The following is a 19,686-nucleotide window of genomic DNA, read 5'->3' as shown; positions in this document are numbered from 1 at the left end:
CAAACGCTTGCCACTTTTTCCCCCTGAGCCTGACACATCTCACCTTTACAACTGACTCTTCCGAGCTCTTCTCTATTCTCTTTTTTCTTTAGCCTTGCTTTGTTTGCAGCAAATGCCTCAGCAGTTTGTGGCATCCATGATTGGTTTGAAAGAGGCAGGAATACATCTTGGAAACACTGGGCAGTTGCTGTGGCAACCTTGTCCTACTCAGACCATGATTTCCAGTGCTTTAAGAAGTTTCCTGATACTTTTCAGGCTTCAGGGAAACAATGCAGGGGAGGAAAATGACTTTAAAGTAAGGAAGCAATCAAAACAGATTACTATGAACCACAGGGCCTTGTCCTATCAAAAAGATGATGATGGTCTCTCCTTAGCAAGGCAAAATAGCCCCAGAGCAGCTGAGCAAAGGTACATGCAAAGGAGTTTGAAACCCCTGCATTTATCATCTGATTTAATGCAGAACAGAGCTGCAGAGCAGTAGGTGAACTTCTTATTTGTTGTTGCTATCACTGCTTTTTCATAAGGAGGTGGTGGGGGAAAAGAAACCCACCCTTTAACACCATTGAATTGAGGGACTAATCATCTTAATTGCTTTTAAGAAAGAAATCCCAAACAGAACTTTGAATGCATTAACTATTTTTTATACATATATATATATATAAAAAGAAAATAAACTCTCTTTTTTCACGGTAACTGCCCAGACGGATGCAAAAAGAAAAAGGACAGTTTAATCAGGTTTAATCACCATAGAAAAGCAAAGGTTGGGAAAAACATCCTCTAAGAAAAGCAGATCTTAAAGGAGAGATCTCAGTAACACTAAATAAACCAGAAAATAATATTGCTGGAAATGTGAGAAGTGGAATTATTTATCTGATTCTGGTCATCTTGTAAACGTTTTTAACAAGAAGAATAATATTGCCTTGGATTCTAAACGCAATAGGAAATTCTTTATCCCACAGAGCTCACAATTCAGAGTGATTTACTTTTTTGGGGAATCAATACACTTCACAAGCTGTAGGTGTGATATGTCCAGGAAAACTTGAATGCAGTAAAGGTCATGAGAAACGACCTATGGAAGAAAGGCAGACACCAAGTCTAAGTTACACTGCTTATAGCCAAACTGATACACATCTCAAATATTCCACGTGCAAATCTAAACTGAGTTTCCCTGTAATCAGCATCTTCAGCTTAGTCTAAGACATAAAACTGTAGTTAATGTGGTTTGAAAGGTAAATGTGACTGCTCTCAACCACATTTGTCCCAATTCAGGTACAAACACCCAACCATCCAAAGTCTTTCACTACAGATATTTCTCATTAAGAAAGACTGAGGAGGAGCAGAGAGAGAACCATGGCCACAGCCCGCAGCAGAGCTTCAGATGTTCTGCATGGAAAAGAAATGAGAGTTAATAAATCCCATAATCTTGGCATACGTGTTTCTAAGTGTTCCCTCTCCCTTCAAACGATGCATAATCTGAGCGCTCCAGCAACGATCAGGTTCCAGGCAGACAAAAGACCCTCAGCACAATTCATACGTAGATGACAGGAGTAGAGGGACTAAGTGAGATACGAGCCAAGACTCGCAGGCTGGCTCCCAGCTGCTTTTGCTTTCCCAATGGATAACAGATACTGCATCAAGACACACAATGTCATGCTAGTGAATTTGCTACTCTCTTAACACCTCATTTTTCTCTCCATCTGAACTTATTTTGTAAGCGCACAAATCACTGTCCCCCTTCTTTCTCTTTTGTCCTTACTCATGTAAGGGTAAACATGAAAGACAGCATGGCTGGTTATTGTTAATGCATCTGAAAGTGCAGACATTAAAAAGGGGGTTATTCTGGAACATGCCATGGTTTTTCTTACTATTCGCACAGGCAGCTAATGATCACCCTAATAGCTTCTCTCTCTGAAGTCGTAATAAGCTTGCAAATGAACCCATTCAGCACATATTAAAAAGCAAGGGATGCTCCTTTGATTACAGCCTTTATGGAAATCCCTGAGTATTTGTTTTGTTGCTGCACAGCCGCAATTAGGACATGCTGCTGGAGCAGTGGGGTTTGGAGACACCTCCCGGCACCATAGCAACACATCCACCTCTCCAGCATCAGCTGGGGGCCTGGCTGCTGTGCCCAGGCAAGCACACTTCAGCACTTCCAGGAATTAAGACATAAAAGGTGCCTAATTAAACTTCCTCTGCTGATGCCTCATGTTGATGAAGCGACACGGACAGCCCTGTGCTGCAGCTCTTATAAAGGAGAGGAAAGTGGTCCTGCAGAGAGCACAGCATGGGGTCACTGCTCTGAGGGCTGTTGAGGTTGGAGGCATCCTCTTCACACTGCTGGAAAACTAAGCAATAAGGGTATGTGTGCTGGAGAGCATTGAGGAGGCAATAGCTTTACTTTGCTGAGATGAGAATATAGAATTATAGAATTGTAGAATGGTTTGTGTTGGAAGGGACCTTAAGATCATCCAGTTCCAACTCCTTGCCATGGGCAGGGACACCTTCCACTAGACCAGGTTGCTCCAAGCCCTGTCCAACACTATCAGGGATGGGGCAGCCACAGCTTCCTTGAGCAACCTGCTCCAGTGTCTCACCACCCTCATAGTGAAGAACTGGGGGGACTTGCTTCCATCACTACCCATAACACTTCCCCCACAATAACCTCATCCTTTCACATGCCGAGTAACCTCACAGAAATCTCCTTACCACTTAATTGCTCAGGGGTTGATCCAAATCCCACTTGTGTTGCTGAGAGGCTTAAAATTTCTTCAGGGGAGAAAGAAAAAGAGTTTTTAAGGATGTAAAAACCTAGCAAAATTGGGGATATAGACTTCATTAAGGTTTGAATCTGGGTCGAATATTTCCTATTATCTAAAAGTTAACCTTTTTTCCCGCCCTTAATGAAAAGGACATCACGAACAGCATACCCACTTTCCCAAAATATCCTTATTCCCTAAGCACAGCATGTCTGCAGCAGTCTTAAGCAGAGAGACTCGGGGAGCAATTCATTTTTGCACACAAAGACAGCAGCGTACGTGCTGATGACATGGATGCACAGGCTTTCAGATAGCCTCCACGGGGTGACTTTCACCCTCCAAAAGTATGACATCTCCTCTTAGAAAGCAAGCATTCTAAACAAATCCCTTATGCTTTGCCTGAAAGGCAAGACTTTTGTATGGAACAGGCATTTTCCACATCTCCAGGAGACTGGCTGGGGTTAAAGCAGGCCAAACCATGTAACACAGATAGCTTTGTGTTGATACTACCCACGGTGCCTATTAGGAAGGCCATAATTGTAAGAAACCATTTCTCAGCAAGGGTATTTAATACATTGCCAAAGAGTTTCCCCAGGCAGGCTTTGTTTTAAGGTTTGTGAGCTTTGGCGGGGGGGGGGGAAAGGCTTGTATCTCTTGTGAAGTGGTAGAGGGTTTTAGCTCTATTGTAATCTAAATAACACATAACGGCAGCCGTGGAAACTTCACTACCAGCATCACTTGCAAGCAGACTGGGTATAGCCTGGGGCAAAACCTGAAGCACCATCAATCATACATAGATGTAAGAATTGGCATGCACTGACAGGGGATCATAAGGACTCTTTCAAAACTGAGACCACAGATTTAACCATGGAAATATTCTGGATCCTGATGAATATTCTTTCATTCAGCCTTCACTGATATTTTACCTGCTAGAAGTCAGGAGTTAGTTAGAAATTGAAGACATAAAAACTCTTCTGATTCAGATCAGGGAGGCTGGGATAATTCCAAATGTGTGAGTGAATGATGAAGGCATGAGTAGCAAACATGGCCTTAAAACAGTACAAAACCCAATTTGTAGCAAAACCTTGCTCTTCACACCCAAAAGATCACAGTCTGACCCAGTCTGGCAATTCCAAAGTCTAGGCAACCTTTTGAGAGAGGACAATAGAACATAGTGATAAAATCAGATCTCTGCAAGGGTCAGGACTCCACAGGCTCACCTCCATCAGGCCAGGACTAGGCTGAATCACACCAGTTTTCAGTGTGAAGTTCACTATACCCCCACCTTTGCTATGTCTCTTTACTTGACCAGCATGAAAATTGAAAGCAATGCTGCCTTTCAGCTAAACCACATGTACTTTGACAGTATCAAAACCAGGTTTGCGGGACAAACAACCGAAGCAACCAGGTTTAGGCTGAGAAAACAGAGGCAATAACTGGGTGTTCAAGCCACTCCCAGCACGGAGTGAGCTCTTCCAGGGCATTCTCCCAGTTAGGCTGCAGAGTTGCTCTGAGCTCTGCATCAAAAGCAAGAAAAGTTGCCTCAAGTGACACAGCATTTAGCAACCATCACTGCTGTTAGCATGGGGAGAAGCAGCTTTCTGAAAGCCCTGTGGAGTCTTGGTGTGCAAATGCATCTGACAATAAATTTCATGACAAATTTCAAAACAAGGTTTGTGGTCACCATTCTGCATGTCTGATGATACACAAACCACCTGCATCAGAACATTAATGCCACTTAAGCGTTAGATTGCTTTCCATATTACTGTCTGAAAGCTCTTTATGAAGCTCTGTGTCCTTTATGAAGCTGATGTGGCTTTGCTCCAGGATACCCAGCAAATGTCCTGGGCAGCTTCTGTGATCCCCTGTCTAGTGCTCAGACCACTTTACAGCTGTTGTTCTGCTAATATCTCCTACAGAAACTCACAAATTCTGGCAAGTTATTTCAGTTGGTGTGTCCCTGTTGTTCTCCCACCCCATAATTAATATACTTAATATCAGCACTTACCTGCCACCCATAGAATCTAAGAGATTGCATTTAGTATCCTATGATAGTGCCAGTCTGAAAGCAGTTCAGAAACAGAGCACCAGAAAGACAGTATTCAAACTACTGTAATTTTTAGATGAAATAAATGAAGCATTTTGAGTGCCTGCCAGTAGTATTTGAAAATGTTCAGGTACAAAACCACAGGTGGGGTCATTGACATACACCACACAGTTCTGAGATGATGGCAACTGGAAAGAAAAAGGTCAGATGATTTGTACTCCAACTTTGCCACGTTGCCCACAATGATGCACTCAAAACCATCTAGAGCTGATGTCTCCAAATACGCAAATATGCAGCCCTCACACAGACACTCCCTTACAGGGAAATTTAGGTTAGATATAAGGAAGGAATTCTTCACTGTGAGAGTGGTGAGACACTGGAACAGTGGAAGTTGTGAATGTTCCATTCCTGGCAGTGTTCAAGGCCAGGTTGGATGGGGCTTGGAGCAACCTGCTCTAGTGGAAGGTGTCCCTGCCTGTGGCAGGGGGTTGGAACTGGATGAGCTTTAAGGTCTTTTCCAACCCAAACCATTCCATGATTCTAAGTTTCCTCTGCAGGTTCACACTGCCACCTCCTCACTAGGACAACCTCAAGTCAATGATCTATTAATAGGAAGAGAGACACAGCAAGCAATTTCATCATGAAAGCAGATACCGTCCATGACACAGTTGAAGTTCCTCATTGACCATCGTTACCGCGTCAGCACAGAGGTTGCACTGCACGCATTTGTGTATTGGAGGGAAAGGGCATTCTCGTTAGGAGCTGGGAGCTATTGCCAAGCCAATGTGCTTTGAAACTTCACAAGCACGACAGCCCACACCACCCTCCCCACTGTTCCACATTGACAATGGTGTGAACTAGCTCTTCTAGGAGGTCAGCAGAACCATTTGGAATCAAGGATCAGTATCCTGGCTTTTCTGGATCCTAATAAAGGCTTTATCTTAGAAAATGAAGGGTTTACAGATGTTCCTTTACAGCTAGCTCAGGAGAAAGGTTTTTGAGTCAGCACAGACTGGATCAGGAGTTTGATCCAATTATCTGATACCCAAAGCAGAAAAGCTGCAGTGCAAACCTTCTACTCATTTGCAGCCCTTGGAAAACAGCTTTATTCTTACACCTTTTGGATGAAGCGTATTAATCGGGACACAGGGTGCACTCCTGTAAATCAGCCTTCCAATATTCCTGTTCCTGTTTATTGGCAGCAGCCTCCTCCTGCTCAGGGCCCGTATTTAACCTCCATCCTTTCAAGCTGTGCACCCAAGTGCCCTAGAGGTGAGTGTAGCTTGACTGATGAGATGGAAGATGAGGTACAGGAGATGCACAGAGAAATACAAGAGGGATCTGTCATTTTAATGGGCTACACTCCTGAGCCTGCACACTGCAAGCAGAAAGCAGTGACGGTGCTGGTCCACCCTGCATAACCCATCAGAATAGCTTTGACCCTGTCCTTGGCCAGTTTTGCTATTTAAATGCTGCTACTCATTGGAGCTGAGCACATCTTATTAGGAGAGACTAATTTCCCTCTCTGAGCCCTTTCAGGCCCAGAAGGGCGATTTGCACTGGATGTGCAGGCTTTCCCCAAGCAGAGGCTGGTGTTTCTTTTCCTCATCAACTCCACTGCTTCAAATTTTGATTGAGAGGCTGTATTTTATCTTTTATTTCCTAACTTCCCCCCTCATCTGCAATGCACTGTCTCGATACTATTAATTACAACATATATTGTAAACCACAACCATCTATTTTGTCATCTGGTTTTTGATGGTGAGTTGTCATTTAAGCAAATCTGATTTCGCTCAAAAGCATCCAAACAAATCTGTGAGGCAAAATGAATGAAAGAAAGAATAAAAGTGAACACCAAGCAAGCCGCCTTTAAACACTTTACATACCCTATATGAAATAACAGCTCCTGAAATTCATTTTCTGGTGAGATGACATCTTCTCATATAATACATTATCTTTCCATGATCCCAGGGTGAAACTGCTCAGGTTTCTCAGCTAATACTTATCTGCTGCTTTCCCTGCTATCCTGGGAAGACTACCAATGAATTAGGTGACTCCAAAGTGTTGTGGGGTAATAGCCAGGATAGCCTTCTGGTAAGGAAGGCAAGTCAGAGGCGACCAGAGAACTACAGGATCTATCAGTGCTGACCAGGGGGATTCATTTCTATAAATCAATGTAATACTGCTAAGCTTATACCAAATACACAGAATAATGACTTTCTCTCTGCTTACAGCTTTAGTATTGGCTCAGTGATTCTGACATTAGTCCCTTCAACTGGAATATTGTTTGGTCTAGAAATTTTGGGAGAAAAAAATCCATCTTGTTTTTTGGATATTGTTTTTTAATGTCAGATCTCATTCAGCCACTTCACAGGAGAAAACATACTATGCTGGTGGATGTGGTATCAGTAATTAACCTACAAAACAAACTGATTTTAATTAAGGTGTCAATGCGCAAGGGTTTTTCTGAAGACTTTGAATATCTGCATTTATACAACTCATAGGCAAGATAGGGAGAAATTTACTTCACACATCCACTGTTTATTTTGACACAGAAAATGCAGGATTTAGTTCATGAAGGCAGCTTTAAGTTACCACTGTGGTTATCATCTTCCCTTCGCTTGGAGACCTCCTTTTAACAGCCTAGCTGTAGTGGCTTATGAAAACAAGGGAATTCACCTGGGGCAAAGGGTGCATAACCTTGGTGGGTTTGACAATATCTTGGGTTGGACTGTGTTTCATTTTCCCAACCACACAACCAGACCATGGCCTCATCAGAGAGCCACCTTCTGCTCCAAGTGAGGCCACATTTTGCTAGCTGAAATAAAATGAGATGTCATGACTATGTTCCCTTTACGGCATCAGTTTCTTTCCTACTGTACCTGAAGGCTTAGTGAGCAATTTAATAGAAACTTTATAATGTTGGTTTTTTTTTTTTTTCTTTTTAAAGATGATGTATCTATTCTTTTTGTTAACAGATCAAAATGTAGATGCACCAGAAAAATTTTTTTCTTTCCCATAAACTGGAGTAAGCCATATTGCAGCCTGGGATTTTGCCACTTTAACTGTGCAGGTAAGAGCTAAATTAATCATAGAATGGTTTGGGTTGGAAGGGACCTTAAATCTCATCCAGTTCCAACCCCCTGCCACGGGCAGGGACACCTTCCACTAGAGCAGGTTGCTCCAAGCCCCTGTGTCCAACCTGGCCTTGAACACTGCCAGGGATGGGGCAGCCACAGCTTCTCTGGGCAACCTGTGCCAGTGCAACCCTGAATAGCTTAGAACGAGGTTTCTTAGCATCTGTCCACTTGAAACAACATCCAGCAAGGGCTCTCAAACCAATACAGCTTACTCCAAATCCCAGGGCAAAATACCATTAAAAGCTTTTTTGTCCCACCAGTTTAAATACAGGCACTTTAAGCTTTACATGGCCATTTAAAAATATACACCCATTAGCAAAACCAGAGAAACAAAAACAAAAAGAAAAGGAAAAAGGGTCCATGTAGACCTGACCTGTGAAAGCATTACTTTACACAAGTAAATACTTTACATCAAGAAAAATAGTATTAATTACAAAGCTGAGCAGATTCGGTGACAACCACAAAATAAACCAAGCGTTTGTAATGACACAATTGGAAACGTAGATAGAAACATCAAGAGAATAAACTAATAAATGGCTAAATAAAAATTTACTAACCTTCTCCCAGTTCATCCTCTGGGTAACTGTGAGAAGAGACATTCTCACCCTGTCTTAGAGGTGCTTTGTCCCATCCTCACAGTCCCCTCACCAGGCTGCTGCTCTGCACGTGTCCATGGTAGGTACCTCAGCCAGCAACGGGCTGTTAGGCAGTTTCTGCAAATGGACACATGCAAGACCTGGGCCAAGCATGGCTTTTTTTACACTTGGAATTGCTTCAGGAAAAAGGAGAAAGCCACCACAGCTGGAAAGCTGGCGTAACACTGCTCCCATGGCTCCAGCCAATGAGGACAGAGAAGCTACAGGTTGCAAGCTGCAACTAAGCACTATCCAAAGAGACTCTCTGCTGTACTTGCATAGTAGCAAGAGATGGCCAGATGAACACCCTGCCCTATAATTAACACATAATCTGGGGAAAAAAAAAAATGCCCTTTTTGCCCAATACACCATTCAAGATCGTCGTGTATGTCCATGGAAAGGGACCACAAGGAAGCACCCCCTGCCCTGAGAAGTGCGTGACACCAACTACGGCAGGCTCAGAGCTTTTGGGGAGGGTAATAAGTTTCTAAGCCAGCCCTTAAAAGACACTTTCCATGAGGACACTGACCTGTGTCAGTGATTTTCATCTTTTCATCATAAGATGCTCACCTGGGCACAGGTGAGCAGCAGAGACGTGCTGTCATACACAACAGGAGGATAATGAGACAACCTGTACATTTTGCAGCCTCAATTCTCAAGTGATGTTGGTTTTCAAACTGCTGAAGACAGAGTGCAAGCAAGAAGAAGTCTTTTTTGTCTTTACAACTTCAGAGAATAGCACAGAGACAGGAACTTTACAGTTCTTGGATATTACATGACCTACTCAAAAGCTCAGGCCCTGAGCTCTTTATCACAAGGTCTCTGTTCAGCACAAAGCCAAGTCCTTCCAGCTCCTCTTCAGTGACTCTACTAGTATTCATTAAAAGGACAGTAAAAGGGACAGTAAATGGTCTGCTAATAAAATCTGAAGTGCACTGTGAATAGAGAAGAGGTAGCATAATTACATTAGTAAAGATAACTGAGGTCACTGCCATGTTATTTGCTCTTTAATTTAAGCAAAAATAGTGAAAGGTGGCCATGGGGGGGGGGGGGGGAGAGAAAAATATATAAAAAAAGGCAGGAGAAACTGTTCTGCTTTTGCATAAGTCTGCCTGCATGATTATAGGATGTTGGCGATGTCTAAGAGGGAGCTACTGAATATTTAACCTTAGAAATGGAAGCTTGGTTGTCTCTTGTCCTGTTAACATCCACACGTATCTTCCATTAACTCTAATTAGGGCTAACAGGGTATTCACATAAGCATTCTCCATAATTAATGTTAATAGTAGTTACAGGCAAACGTTGCTAGAAGATGAAATGCCAAGTTTCTTCTCCAGGGTTAAACACTCAGCAGCCTGTCTGTCTCTCATTTCCATTTCCTCCCTACATAACGGATCTCTCATCAACCACACATATCCCAGGCAGTCTTAAACACCAGGTCTTGCAACAAGAGACACACACAGCCATAAGTAACAGCACATGCTGTTATTTATACTAAATATAAACACAGATACACAATAGCTGACATGGATGAGGCTAGTTCACTGCTGTATAGATATCCTATCAATGAATAGACAGTGCAGACTGACACACTCCTTTTTTCTTCAAGATGCCCAGGCTTCACAAAGGAATCACTTTGTTTCCATCATATATTAAGATAAGCAATTTTCAATTAACAAACCAAAGAGCAAACAAGATTATAGCAACAATCTCAATTACCCTTATTGATGCCATCGTGACACCCTTAGTTGATAGACTATACTATGTTCCCAAATCAGACGTTATTAACAAACCATTAAATTTGTAAATGAGAACAGCAAAATTATCTGCCATAATCAGAACAGTAATAATAATGCACCTTCTATTGTGCTTCTGGGTTCAAGCCCTGAGCTCGGCAGCAGTAGTTCATTTAAAAGCATTAACAGCCTGCTTCCAGCCAGGGGTCATTTGCTAGCACAAAGTCTCTCTCTGCTCTCTTACCCATCGTAAGTGGAGAATTTCCATCAAACTCACGCAGTTCTGGAGCTGAGTAGATTTATAAACTGCCTTTCATTGAGAAAGTATTTATAAAGCCTCAGGGAACCAGAGGAGTGCTCTGCTACTTCCCTCATGAGCTGCAGATATTATTTGTAGAAAACTTATGATGCTGAAGCCTTGGCCCCTATCACAAAGGGGCAGAAAGAACCAGAAGAGGAGCAATGTGGAGAGCCTGTGTGGGCAGCAAGGCAGGGAGGAAGGAGCAGGACAAAGTCCTGCTGGTCCTGGCTGTTGGAGCCGGATGAGAAGCTGTGCTTGTGGAAAATCTGACTCACATCTAAACCCTCCCTGTGCCCCAGTGCTAGCAGCCGCTGGTCCTCATACTGCCTTGGGGCAGCTCCAGTCACAAAAGACATGCAGGCATGAGTCCCACTGAAATTAATAGGTGTTTTCTCTAAAGAATGGGAGAAAAAAAGATCAATTTGTGTTTTTGTCTACTCACTTACACTGGCCCCATATTATAGTAAAGGAGTCTCCCAGGACTCATTGTAAATCAGAACTGGACGTGATTTGGCTTTGCTGTGTGAAAACAAACTTTTTTTACTTGCTTTGTTTTTTGCTTTGGGGAATTAGTGACTCAGGCAGGATGCTGGAGGCTCAGTGGGATTTAGTCTTCATCATGCCCATGGCAGGGGGTTGGAACTAGATGATCTTAAGGTCCTTTCCAACTCAAACCATTCTATGATTCTATGTTGAAGGTGAGTCTTTTTTATCAGGCACACAGGCTTCTTACTACAGCTCCACTCAGAATATGATTTTCAGTAAATCATTTTGCCTACCTCCCTGTTTCCCTCATAAATTTATGGGGGAAGCATGGGGAGTTTACAGTTCAGGAAGCACAAACAGCACAGATCTGAGGTGTGCTGGCTGGCTGCAAAGGGGACAGAGCCAGCTATCCATCTAACACACAAACCCCTTTGCCATTCCCTTCTTCTCAGCCCCTTTTACCACTCACAGTTCCCAGGATGGGCCCTGCTCTGGGCACCCTCATGTTGTTTTGTGGCACTCCGTCCCCACATCACATTCTTCCTCTTCTGGCTCCACGTTCCACCCAGACTCTACTGAAGAGACATCTATGTGTCTTATGTTGAAGCTGAATCCAGGGACCCCACAATTTCACAAAAGACAGAAGTATCTCTAGGGGAAAATCCTTCCCCTTTTCTTGGTCAGGCTTGGTTTACCAGAGGTACTTTCCTGTATCCACACCTTTTCTCAGAAATCAGAATATTCTTTCCCAGAGCTATAGGACCAGCAGAGATTTTAGCTATAGTCAATCTGACCAAACACAGAGCATTTCTTCTCAAATAATAAGTTGCTTTTTGATTACATGTTGAATATAACCTTGTCTAGTGGAAGGTATTGCTGCCCATGACAGGGGGTTGGAACTGGATGATCTTTAAGGTCCTTTCCAACCCTCCCCATTCTATGATTCTATGCTTCTATATTTGTGATATACTAATTTTTACAATCATCCAAAGCAGTGGAAACATATTTAACAGCAGCAGAACCATGAATAACCAGAACTCTGTATTACCCATCACAATACTCGTCCCCTCTCCACCCTGCTCATACTCTTGGCATTTAAAAATGAACAATGAAAAAGAAAATTTAGTCAGTAAAAGTAACGCTTGTAAAATTACATTTTAAAATCAGAGTGTTGTAAAGTAGCAGCTACAAAATGAGGCGAAACACTAAGCAACAACTCGCCCAGACATTTTTATAGGAATTGGAATGAGTGTCCAGTAAGTGTTCGAGGAAATCTGAGTTGAAACTTCTGGCTACTCCATATTTTAACTGGATGGCTGGTGCTGCTTCAACATCTTGCCAGCAGGCTGAGAAGCTATTAAAATAGAGAACAGGAAGGGATCAGCCAAGAACAGTGAACAGACAGTTTATAGTTCATCTTTTCTTCATTATTAGTCAACCTAGCAAGGATGTTCCCAGGTTCTGCTGGATAGCCAGTTAATTTTACCCAGGGCTGTGCAAAACGCAAGTCTATATGTTGGCAATATAGGGGGCATAAAGAAATGGATCTTATCTGAAGGAATTTGGTTTCACTAGGTTTTTTTCCTCAGCACAAACAGAAATGACAGAAAAAGGCTTGAACTGCAATTTTTTTTTTGAAAGACAGCTTAGCCAGGAGCTGGAAACATGAACTCTGAGATGTACTTTGTACCTTCTTGAAATCTCTTTTTGTATTCTGCTGCCCAACTCACCTTTAAAGCTTCACTTTTCTACTTAGCTACAAAGAGGCTGCCTTCCAGTACCAACTGTGTGCAAGTGGGATTTTGCACAGTGGAATCTTATCTAGGGATGCTGATATATGAACTACTGATGTACAAAGAGCTGCTTCATTTCTGATATTACACAAAATAGATCTCTAACCTTCTGCAAATGCAACTATCTGGACAGCATTTCTCGTGGTGTTGAGTTTGGGGGGGCTAATCATCTATCTCCTATCATTCTGCACGATGGAATATCAGGGACTTCCTGAGAGTTTATTGCATCTTCCAGATGAATCTGCCAGCTGAGAATTTCTTTCAGTTTAGGGAGAGAGAATTGATGCTTTGTTTTGTTTTAAAACTCAAAACCAAGCATTTTGTGATATTTCTGTGAAACCAGGATTGAACTTTTCATCAAAACAATAGAGAAAGTTTCAATTTCAAGGGCATCAACCTGGGACATAGAAGATTCAGGCTGACATTCTTGGTCTTCTCAGTTCTCAACAGGGAACACAAGTAACCTGGTTGCTAAGCTATTGACCTAAAAATTTCACCAGGACAAACCAAGGTGGTTCTTGGAGAAGGCATCTTGTAGTGGTAGAGAACTCTATCTTTTTTATTTGTTTCTTTACTTAAAACTAAAGCAGGGTTTACATTTTTGGACCGTAACAGGAGAGAATCTCCCTATAGTTTCAAAACCTAACATCTGCTTCATGAGATAGATGGAAGAGAACACCCCTTTTCTGCATAGCCCTAACTTCAAGGTGGTGCAGTGTTTTACACAGATTAAAGTTCCTAGTCTTTCAAGTCTGGAAAGCAATGTTTTTCAGTGAAAGGCATCAGTGGCTTGTTTATGTCTCTACTCAAAAGGCCACTTGCAGTTTCACTGTGTACAGGTTAGGAAGCATTTTGGGAACTTAGGGTGAAAGATAGTAATGGAGTTAATAGTATATAAAACAACTACCTAGCTATATTTTAGCATCTTCCACAGAGCGCTCCAACTGTGCATTGAGAGATACTCTCCCAAGTACAATGCACTGACATGTCTATGTTTTTAAAAGGCAGAACCAAAACCAGCTGCAGACCTACTGATACACCAGGAACAGCAGAAAACCTTTACAGGGAGCATGGATTCTCTCTACCTGCTCAGAAATTCCCCCAGGGTAACAGTCCCTCTGCTGTCATACTGCAATGGGGTAAGTGTTGCGGTTCTCCTCCCATTAACTAGCCTCAGCTCCTTTGCAAGGGAAGGTGCAAGCAACACTTGCACTTTCCCTGGCTGGCATTGCATAAGATCAAAGAGTAACCACAGAAGTCGTCCACATCCAGAAGCCACAAAAAACCTATTTATTTTCTTTCTCTAAAATAAAATAAACACCATTATAATAATCCTAACCATAACAGATACTTCAGCTTGCAAACACTCTCAAAGCTGCAGTGGGCAATAAATCAGACATGTCACTTCCAGCAAGTCGTCTCTGGAGTTGGCTGCTATGTGGCCATAATATGTAAAGAGTCTTTTTCCTGGCGTTCATCAGGGGCAAGATTCCTTTTGCTGGCTCTTCTTTATACAAACACTCCTGTAAATTACAGTTAAATCTAAATTTAGCATTCAATCTTAATTATTGTCCTCTAATTTGAGGGTGGGTTTGGTTCTGGTAGGCTGATACACTGTCAATGCTCATTTAAAAATTTTAACAGTTAACCCAACTCCAAATGTACGTATATGACATCTCCACTACCTTAACTCATCATCAACATCGCATAAATCGCTCTGAAGGAAACCAAGAACTTCTGTTTTCCAGGCAAATAGTTTTAAAAGAACAACAACAACTATAACAAAAATCAATAATGGGCAAAAGAAGATTCTGTAATGTTATGAAAGACCAGCAAAATACACTGTGGCTGTGCCCAAACACAGCTGTAACATCCCATCCCTTCCCCATCACCCCAAAGGATAGGAGAGCATTTTCAGTGAAGCCATAGAAAATGAAGGCTTACACATCTTTGATGTCCCAGAGCTGGAGGGACATCAGAGTCACTAATCTGGTACCATTTTTCTTTCATTAGTTCAAGTTTTGAAGTTTGGATGGCACTGAAAGAGGAGTTAATTGTTTAACCTTACAAAAACAATTATGCCTCTTGCGGTGCTGCTTTTTGGCCTGCTCCGTATTTTTAGTTTCCCAAAGAATTTGAAGCTCAATACACTGCTAAACTCTTACAGAATCATAGAACAGTTAGGATTGGAAAGGACCTTAATAGCTCTTCAGCAAATACCGTACCTGTGGATTCACTAAATAAAGATCTGAGACTAGACTTCAAGATATTTATAGACTTTGGATCTATCTGTTGTATGTGCTGAGGAAAAATACCCCTCAAATGCTCAAAACCTTCAATACTGCACATGTCCAATTCAATTCCTATCACACCACTTATCACCATAAGTTGGCTAGAAGATGAGGTGTTTTGGCACAGCTAATTCTGGTGTAAAACTATTTCAAATAGTTTTTTCAATCAGAATTTGTTGCAGTTCTGTAACTGTCTGTCCTCCTGTGCATTGTGAGCTATGTTATTTTACTTCCCAGTAAAGAAGTAGTTGAGTAGCGATGATTCCTTACTCTCAATAAAGCCGATGTTCAATCCCACCTTATCATTCATGCAGATCTGCCTACAGAGGTAAGAATCTCAACCTCCATTCTGGTCACTGTCTTTTAAAGCTCCTCCATGCTAATATGGTCCCCAAATGAGTTACTCTACACTTTAGCAGGAACCAGAGTGCACACTCACTCCTCCCATCCATTCTTGCACTCCAGAAATTATGCAGCCCTTTTGCCTACTCTCTATATAAAGAAAATAAATAAAAACTAAATAAATCAGGGAAGATTAAAGGGTGTGTTTTGACTTTTAAATAGGAACAATTATATGGTGTGAAGTGCTTAATCCAACAGGTCAGAGGGATATTAACACTAAAATCTGATTAAGACATTTACTGATACCCTTACTTAGCATGTACTTGATTGACCTAAACAAATGAGCTGGTAAAGCACCTAATAGGTTTATTTATGAAGACAGAAAGAGAGGAATAAACGATTTATATGACAAAATCCCAGTACCAATCTATAGCAATTTTATGCCTAACTTTGCCATCAGCTGGAGAGAGAAGGGCTTGTCTTTCCTGCTTACAGCAGGTACTAAGCTTCTGTGAATAGTGTTATTTGCTGACAATCAGTGGCTTTGTGTGCATATTTTCATACATATATATGTATGTATATATGTATATTTATACACATACACACACAAAGCCAAGACAAAGGAGATGCTAACCTTCAGCCCAGCCTTTCAACAGTCACCTCTCACAAGGAGTCTCAGTGAGCTGCATCTTTCATCCTCTGCCATTCTTCATACATGCGTAAACAAAGATACAAAGTGGGAACTACAACATCAGAACAATATGCTTGTGTCATTGATCTCTTTGCCCTCATTTTGCAGAGATGCAAATACCTTCATAAATATTTTCTAAAGACCTAGGAAAAATTGCTCAAAGTTTCCTGACCTCCTACTGTCTGTCTTGAAACCCTTCAGGTTTTCAGCCTTCCAACAGCTTTGTTTCTAATATTAGCTCAAAGTTAGATGCTGTCCTCCTCCAATGTAGAACAAACTTCGTCTGTTGTTCAACTCCATGCCACGGAGAATATGAAAATGTGTTTTTAGAAGCCCAACATGGAACCTATCTAAGACCAAACCCAGTGGCTAGGATGGTCCATAGAATGGTGATTGACTTCCATATAGCCTTGCTCAGCCTTGCCCTCCTACTGCATTATACTAATTTGTTTTCTCATCTTACACTAAACGTACATGTTCATAGATCAGAGAGTATTTCTGTCACACATATTTACAGTGCTTCAAATAAAAGGACCCTGGTTCATTATTAGAGATGTTGCACGCTATCTCAATCTAAAGGTTAATTACTGTTACTTTACTAATGCTCACCGACGCAGTACCAAAGTGCCGCTTGAAACAGCACAATGCTCCACAGACGTATACAGCAAAACCCATACTATTACAACATGAACTGGCCCAAATTTAAAGTAACTGAGCTTAAGAATGATCCTATTTGGTAAAGTTTGTAGACATGTGCCATACAACAGGGCATCCTGTTAACGATGAGCTTTCATGTGCTCAGCCAAGGCAAGGAGGAAGCTCTTGCAGTACAGTTTGCATAGTCCTGCCTTAACACAGGAATAATGCATGACTTGGCCAATCACTGTCACCAACCACTGATGTGTATGAAGTGCAAAAAGCATTTTCATGTTTAAGAGGAAATACTTTAAATATTCAGCAGTCACTGTCTTCTTCATATTGTTCTCCCAGGGCCTCAGCCAGAGGAAAGGCAGCTCATAAGCTCCGATGCCATGTTGCCAGGAAGGCTACTTGTCAGCAGTTGTAGCGTGAGCAACCACAGGAGGCTCCGAACAAGCATGTGAAATAAAATGCTTATTCAAGAGACAGCACAATGGCTGGTTTTCTAAGTGGCATGAAGCGCTTCACCCGGCAGGAGCCCTCAGATCTCTGCACTGAGCAGCTGGGTTGCATTTTGCTCCTATCAATAATAATGATAAATAATAATAACGATGGCAAAGTAAAAGGAAACTCTGAGCTCACAAGCTGTATCAGGTGGACTCAATGCTCCTGCATCTGAGACAAGGCTTAATTCCCGCACCTCTCCCCCCACAGCACCCTGCTTCCAAAGGCTGGATAGGGAACTGGGATGCAGGGCTGCCCTGTATCCAGGCAACGGGCATCACTGAGACTCTGCAAACCTCTGCAGTGCACAGGAGGACCAGCTGGGGCAGTTACCCCCCCGACTTCACAGAGTGCGGAGAGAAGGAGCTTTTCCAACGGTAAAGAATAAAGGCAGAGAGCAAAGCAAGATCTGCAGCTACCTTCCGACAATGAAAGTATGTTCCCAGGTCTCCCTGGGGCTGCTTTCTCCATTGGGAAGGTGCTAGGGACAGTCCACAAAGCTTACTGTGACTTTCTTTTTTATTTCTCGGTGCTGTGTATGCTCTCACCTAGGTCCACCTCCTATTGCAGGAACTCTCCATATTTACTAGCCACATACAGGTAACAGTCTCAATTCCTAGAGCTGCGTTTTGGCCAGACAAAACCTACCAATGTCATGATTAATGGACATGCACACACATCCCCAGGCTTCACATGGTCTGTGGGAGAAAAGGTCAGCTAAGAACAAATGATCCATCAATCCTTACATTCACAAGGGGAAATAGTTCTTCATCAGTAAGGGAATAAACTTCTAGAGCCATGGAAGTGGGTGGGAGCATTACCGCTAACTTCAGTGACATCCAGATTTCGTTCGTGGTGCTTCGGGCAGGTTTATTCATGATACTATGTTCTACTCTCCTGCCCTGTACTACTGATGTTGGTAGAGATTGGGGTGGTCTTACTTTGGCAGAGGTTCAGTGTTTGAGGAAAGACTAAAGAAAAACCATGAACTAAGAAAGCTATGGACAAGAGCTAAAAAACACACAAACCTGGTCCGTGAGCATCTTCAATTCACAGATGAGCTACAGGCCACTGGCATTCAAAACACAAATGGTAGAGGATGAAGTTATGTGACAGAGAACTGAAAGGATGCTCATAGAGCTTCTTAGCGTTCAGCTTCCTCCCAAACAATTGTTGGAGCTGCCATACAGACATTATATAACTGCAGATATACAGGGAAGTAGGATCATGAATAGAAGAAAGAAATGTATGGCAAATTGCTGCATTATAATGCTCTGACTGAAACCAGACTTAATTCAAAAAAACCCTGTGTCTAGTATGAGAAAAGAGGTCACAATGGCCCTTTCCTACCTTACTTGATGCTGTGTCAGCATTTGAGGATCTCAGCCATAAACATCATTCATGATACAACACTGTACAGCAAACACAACACATAGTCCAACCTTCCTCATCATCACAGTACTGATATACTATCCAGTTGGGATGCTTGCTCGCATTCACCATGACTAGAAATGTTAAACACTGCCTGGGGATGCATGAAATGTCCTGTAAGGTCCCTTCCAACCCTAAACCATTCTGTGATTCTATGAAATGCTAAAACCAGGAGCACTCTTTGGAGCTTGGGAATTCTTATGGCTCTTGCTGTAATCTCAGCTCCCTGTCTGTGCCTTCCCTCATCTTTTAACAATTTATACAGCCTCACTGCCTTGGCAGAGAGCTTCTTTTCCTTCTAGTAGTGACAGCTGTTATTGTAGGAGACAGCACAGTATAAAGTTACTCATTAAGGGAGGTAAAGAACTACCTCCCTGGAATATAGCATCACCTCCAGTTGAACTCCAGAGAAAAGTAAGTACAGTCCTTTGCTCCTTTGTGAGCAATGGCACAGAACATCAGAAGGGATTGGCTGAAGTGCCTCAAGGTGATTAATTCATAGCATGCAACTCCCACCACTGCTGTGAAGGGCAGATTCTAGTGCCAGAAGACCAGGTTGTGTCCTCTTTGCCTCTATGTCTTTGCCATACAGGTTGTGCCCTTTCCAGCCAACTACATCAATATTACAACAATTTGCTGAAGTTGGAAGTGTAAGCTCAGACCTGGGTTCCAGGTACTTCTGGTTTCAATCCCAGTTTGCTCACTGATTCACTCAGAGGGAAGGCAAAGTTCTCTCTAGCTTTTATATCAAACCAGCTTTCCCCCCCCCAAAAAAAAATCTTACACATATAAAGACCGTATTGATCACATAAATCTTCTTTACAGCCTCTCCCTCCCCAACATGCCCTTTTGGCAAAAGCCCTTTGCAACATTGCCTCAGTAAAAACAAGA

At 42.2% G+C, this 19,686-nt stretch overlaps 1 protein-coding gene across 2 annotated transcripts in view; it reads right to left on the bottom strand.

Moving 5' to 3' along the window:
• TSPAN18 (tetraspanin 18) overlaps positions 1-19,686 on the bottom strand; it is a 64,338-nt gene that overhangs the window by 32,782 nt on the left and 11,870 nt on the right. Inside the window, exons 1-2 of one of the 2 annotated variants that reach the window (XM_030482455.1) lie at positions 4,768-4,821; positions 2,710-2,769 (exon numbers count right to left, since the gene is read on the bottom strand). The exons of the other annotated variant lie outside the window; for it this stretch is intronic. The gene's annotated coding sequence lies outside the window, so the exon portion shown is untranslated. Of the gene's footprint in view, positions 1-2,709; positions 2,770-4,767; positions 4,822-19,686 lie in introns of those variants that run through there. 2 annotated transcript variants of the gene reach the window in all.

Source organism: Strigops habroptila, chromosome 4 (genome assembly GCF_004027225.2).
Source record: "Strigops habroptila isolate Jane chromosome 4, bStrHab1.2.pri, whole genome shotgun sequence".
Classification (NCBI taxonomy): Eukaryota; Metazoa; Chordata; class Aves; order Psittaciformes; family Psittacidae; genus Strigops; species Strigops habroptila.
Note: the sequence above shows the minus strand (reverse complement) of the source record. Positions and strands in the feature narration are given on the sequence as shown.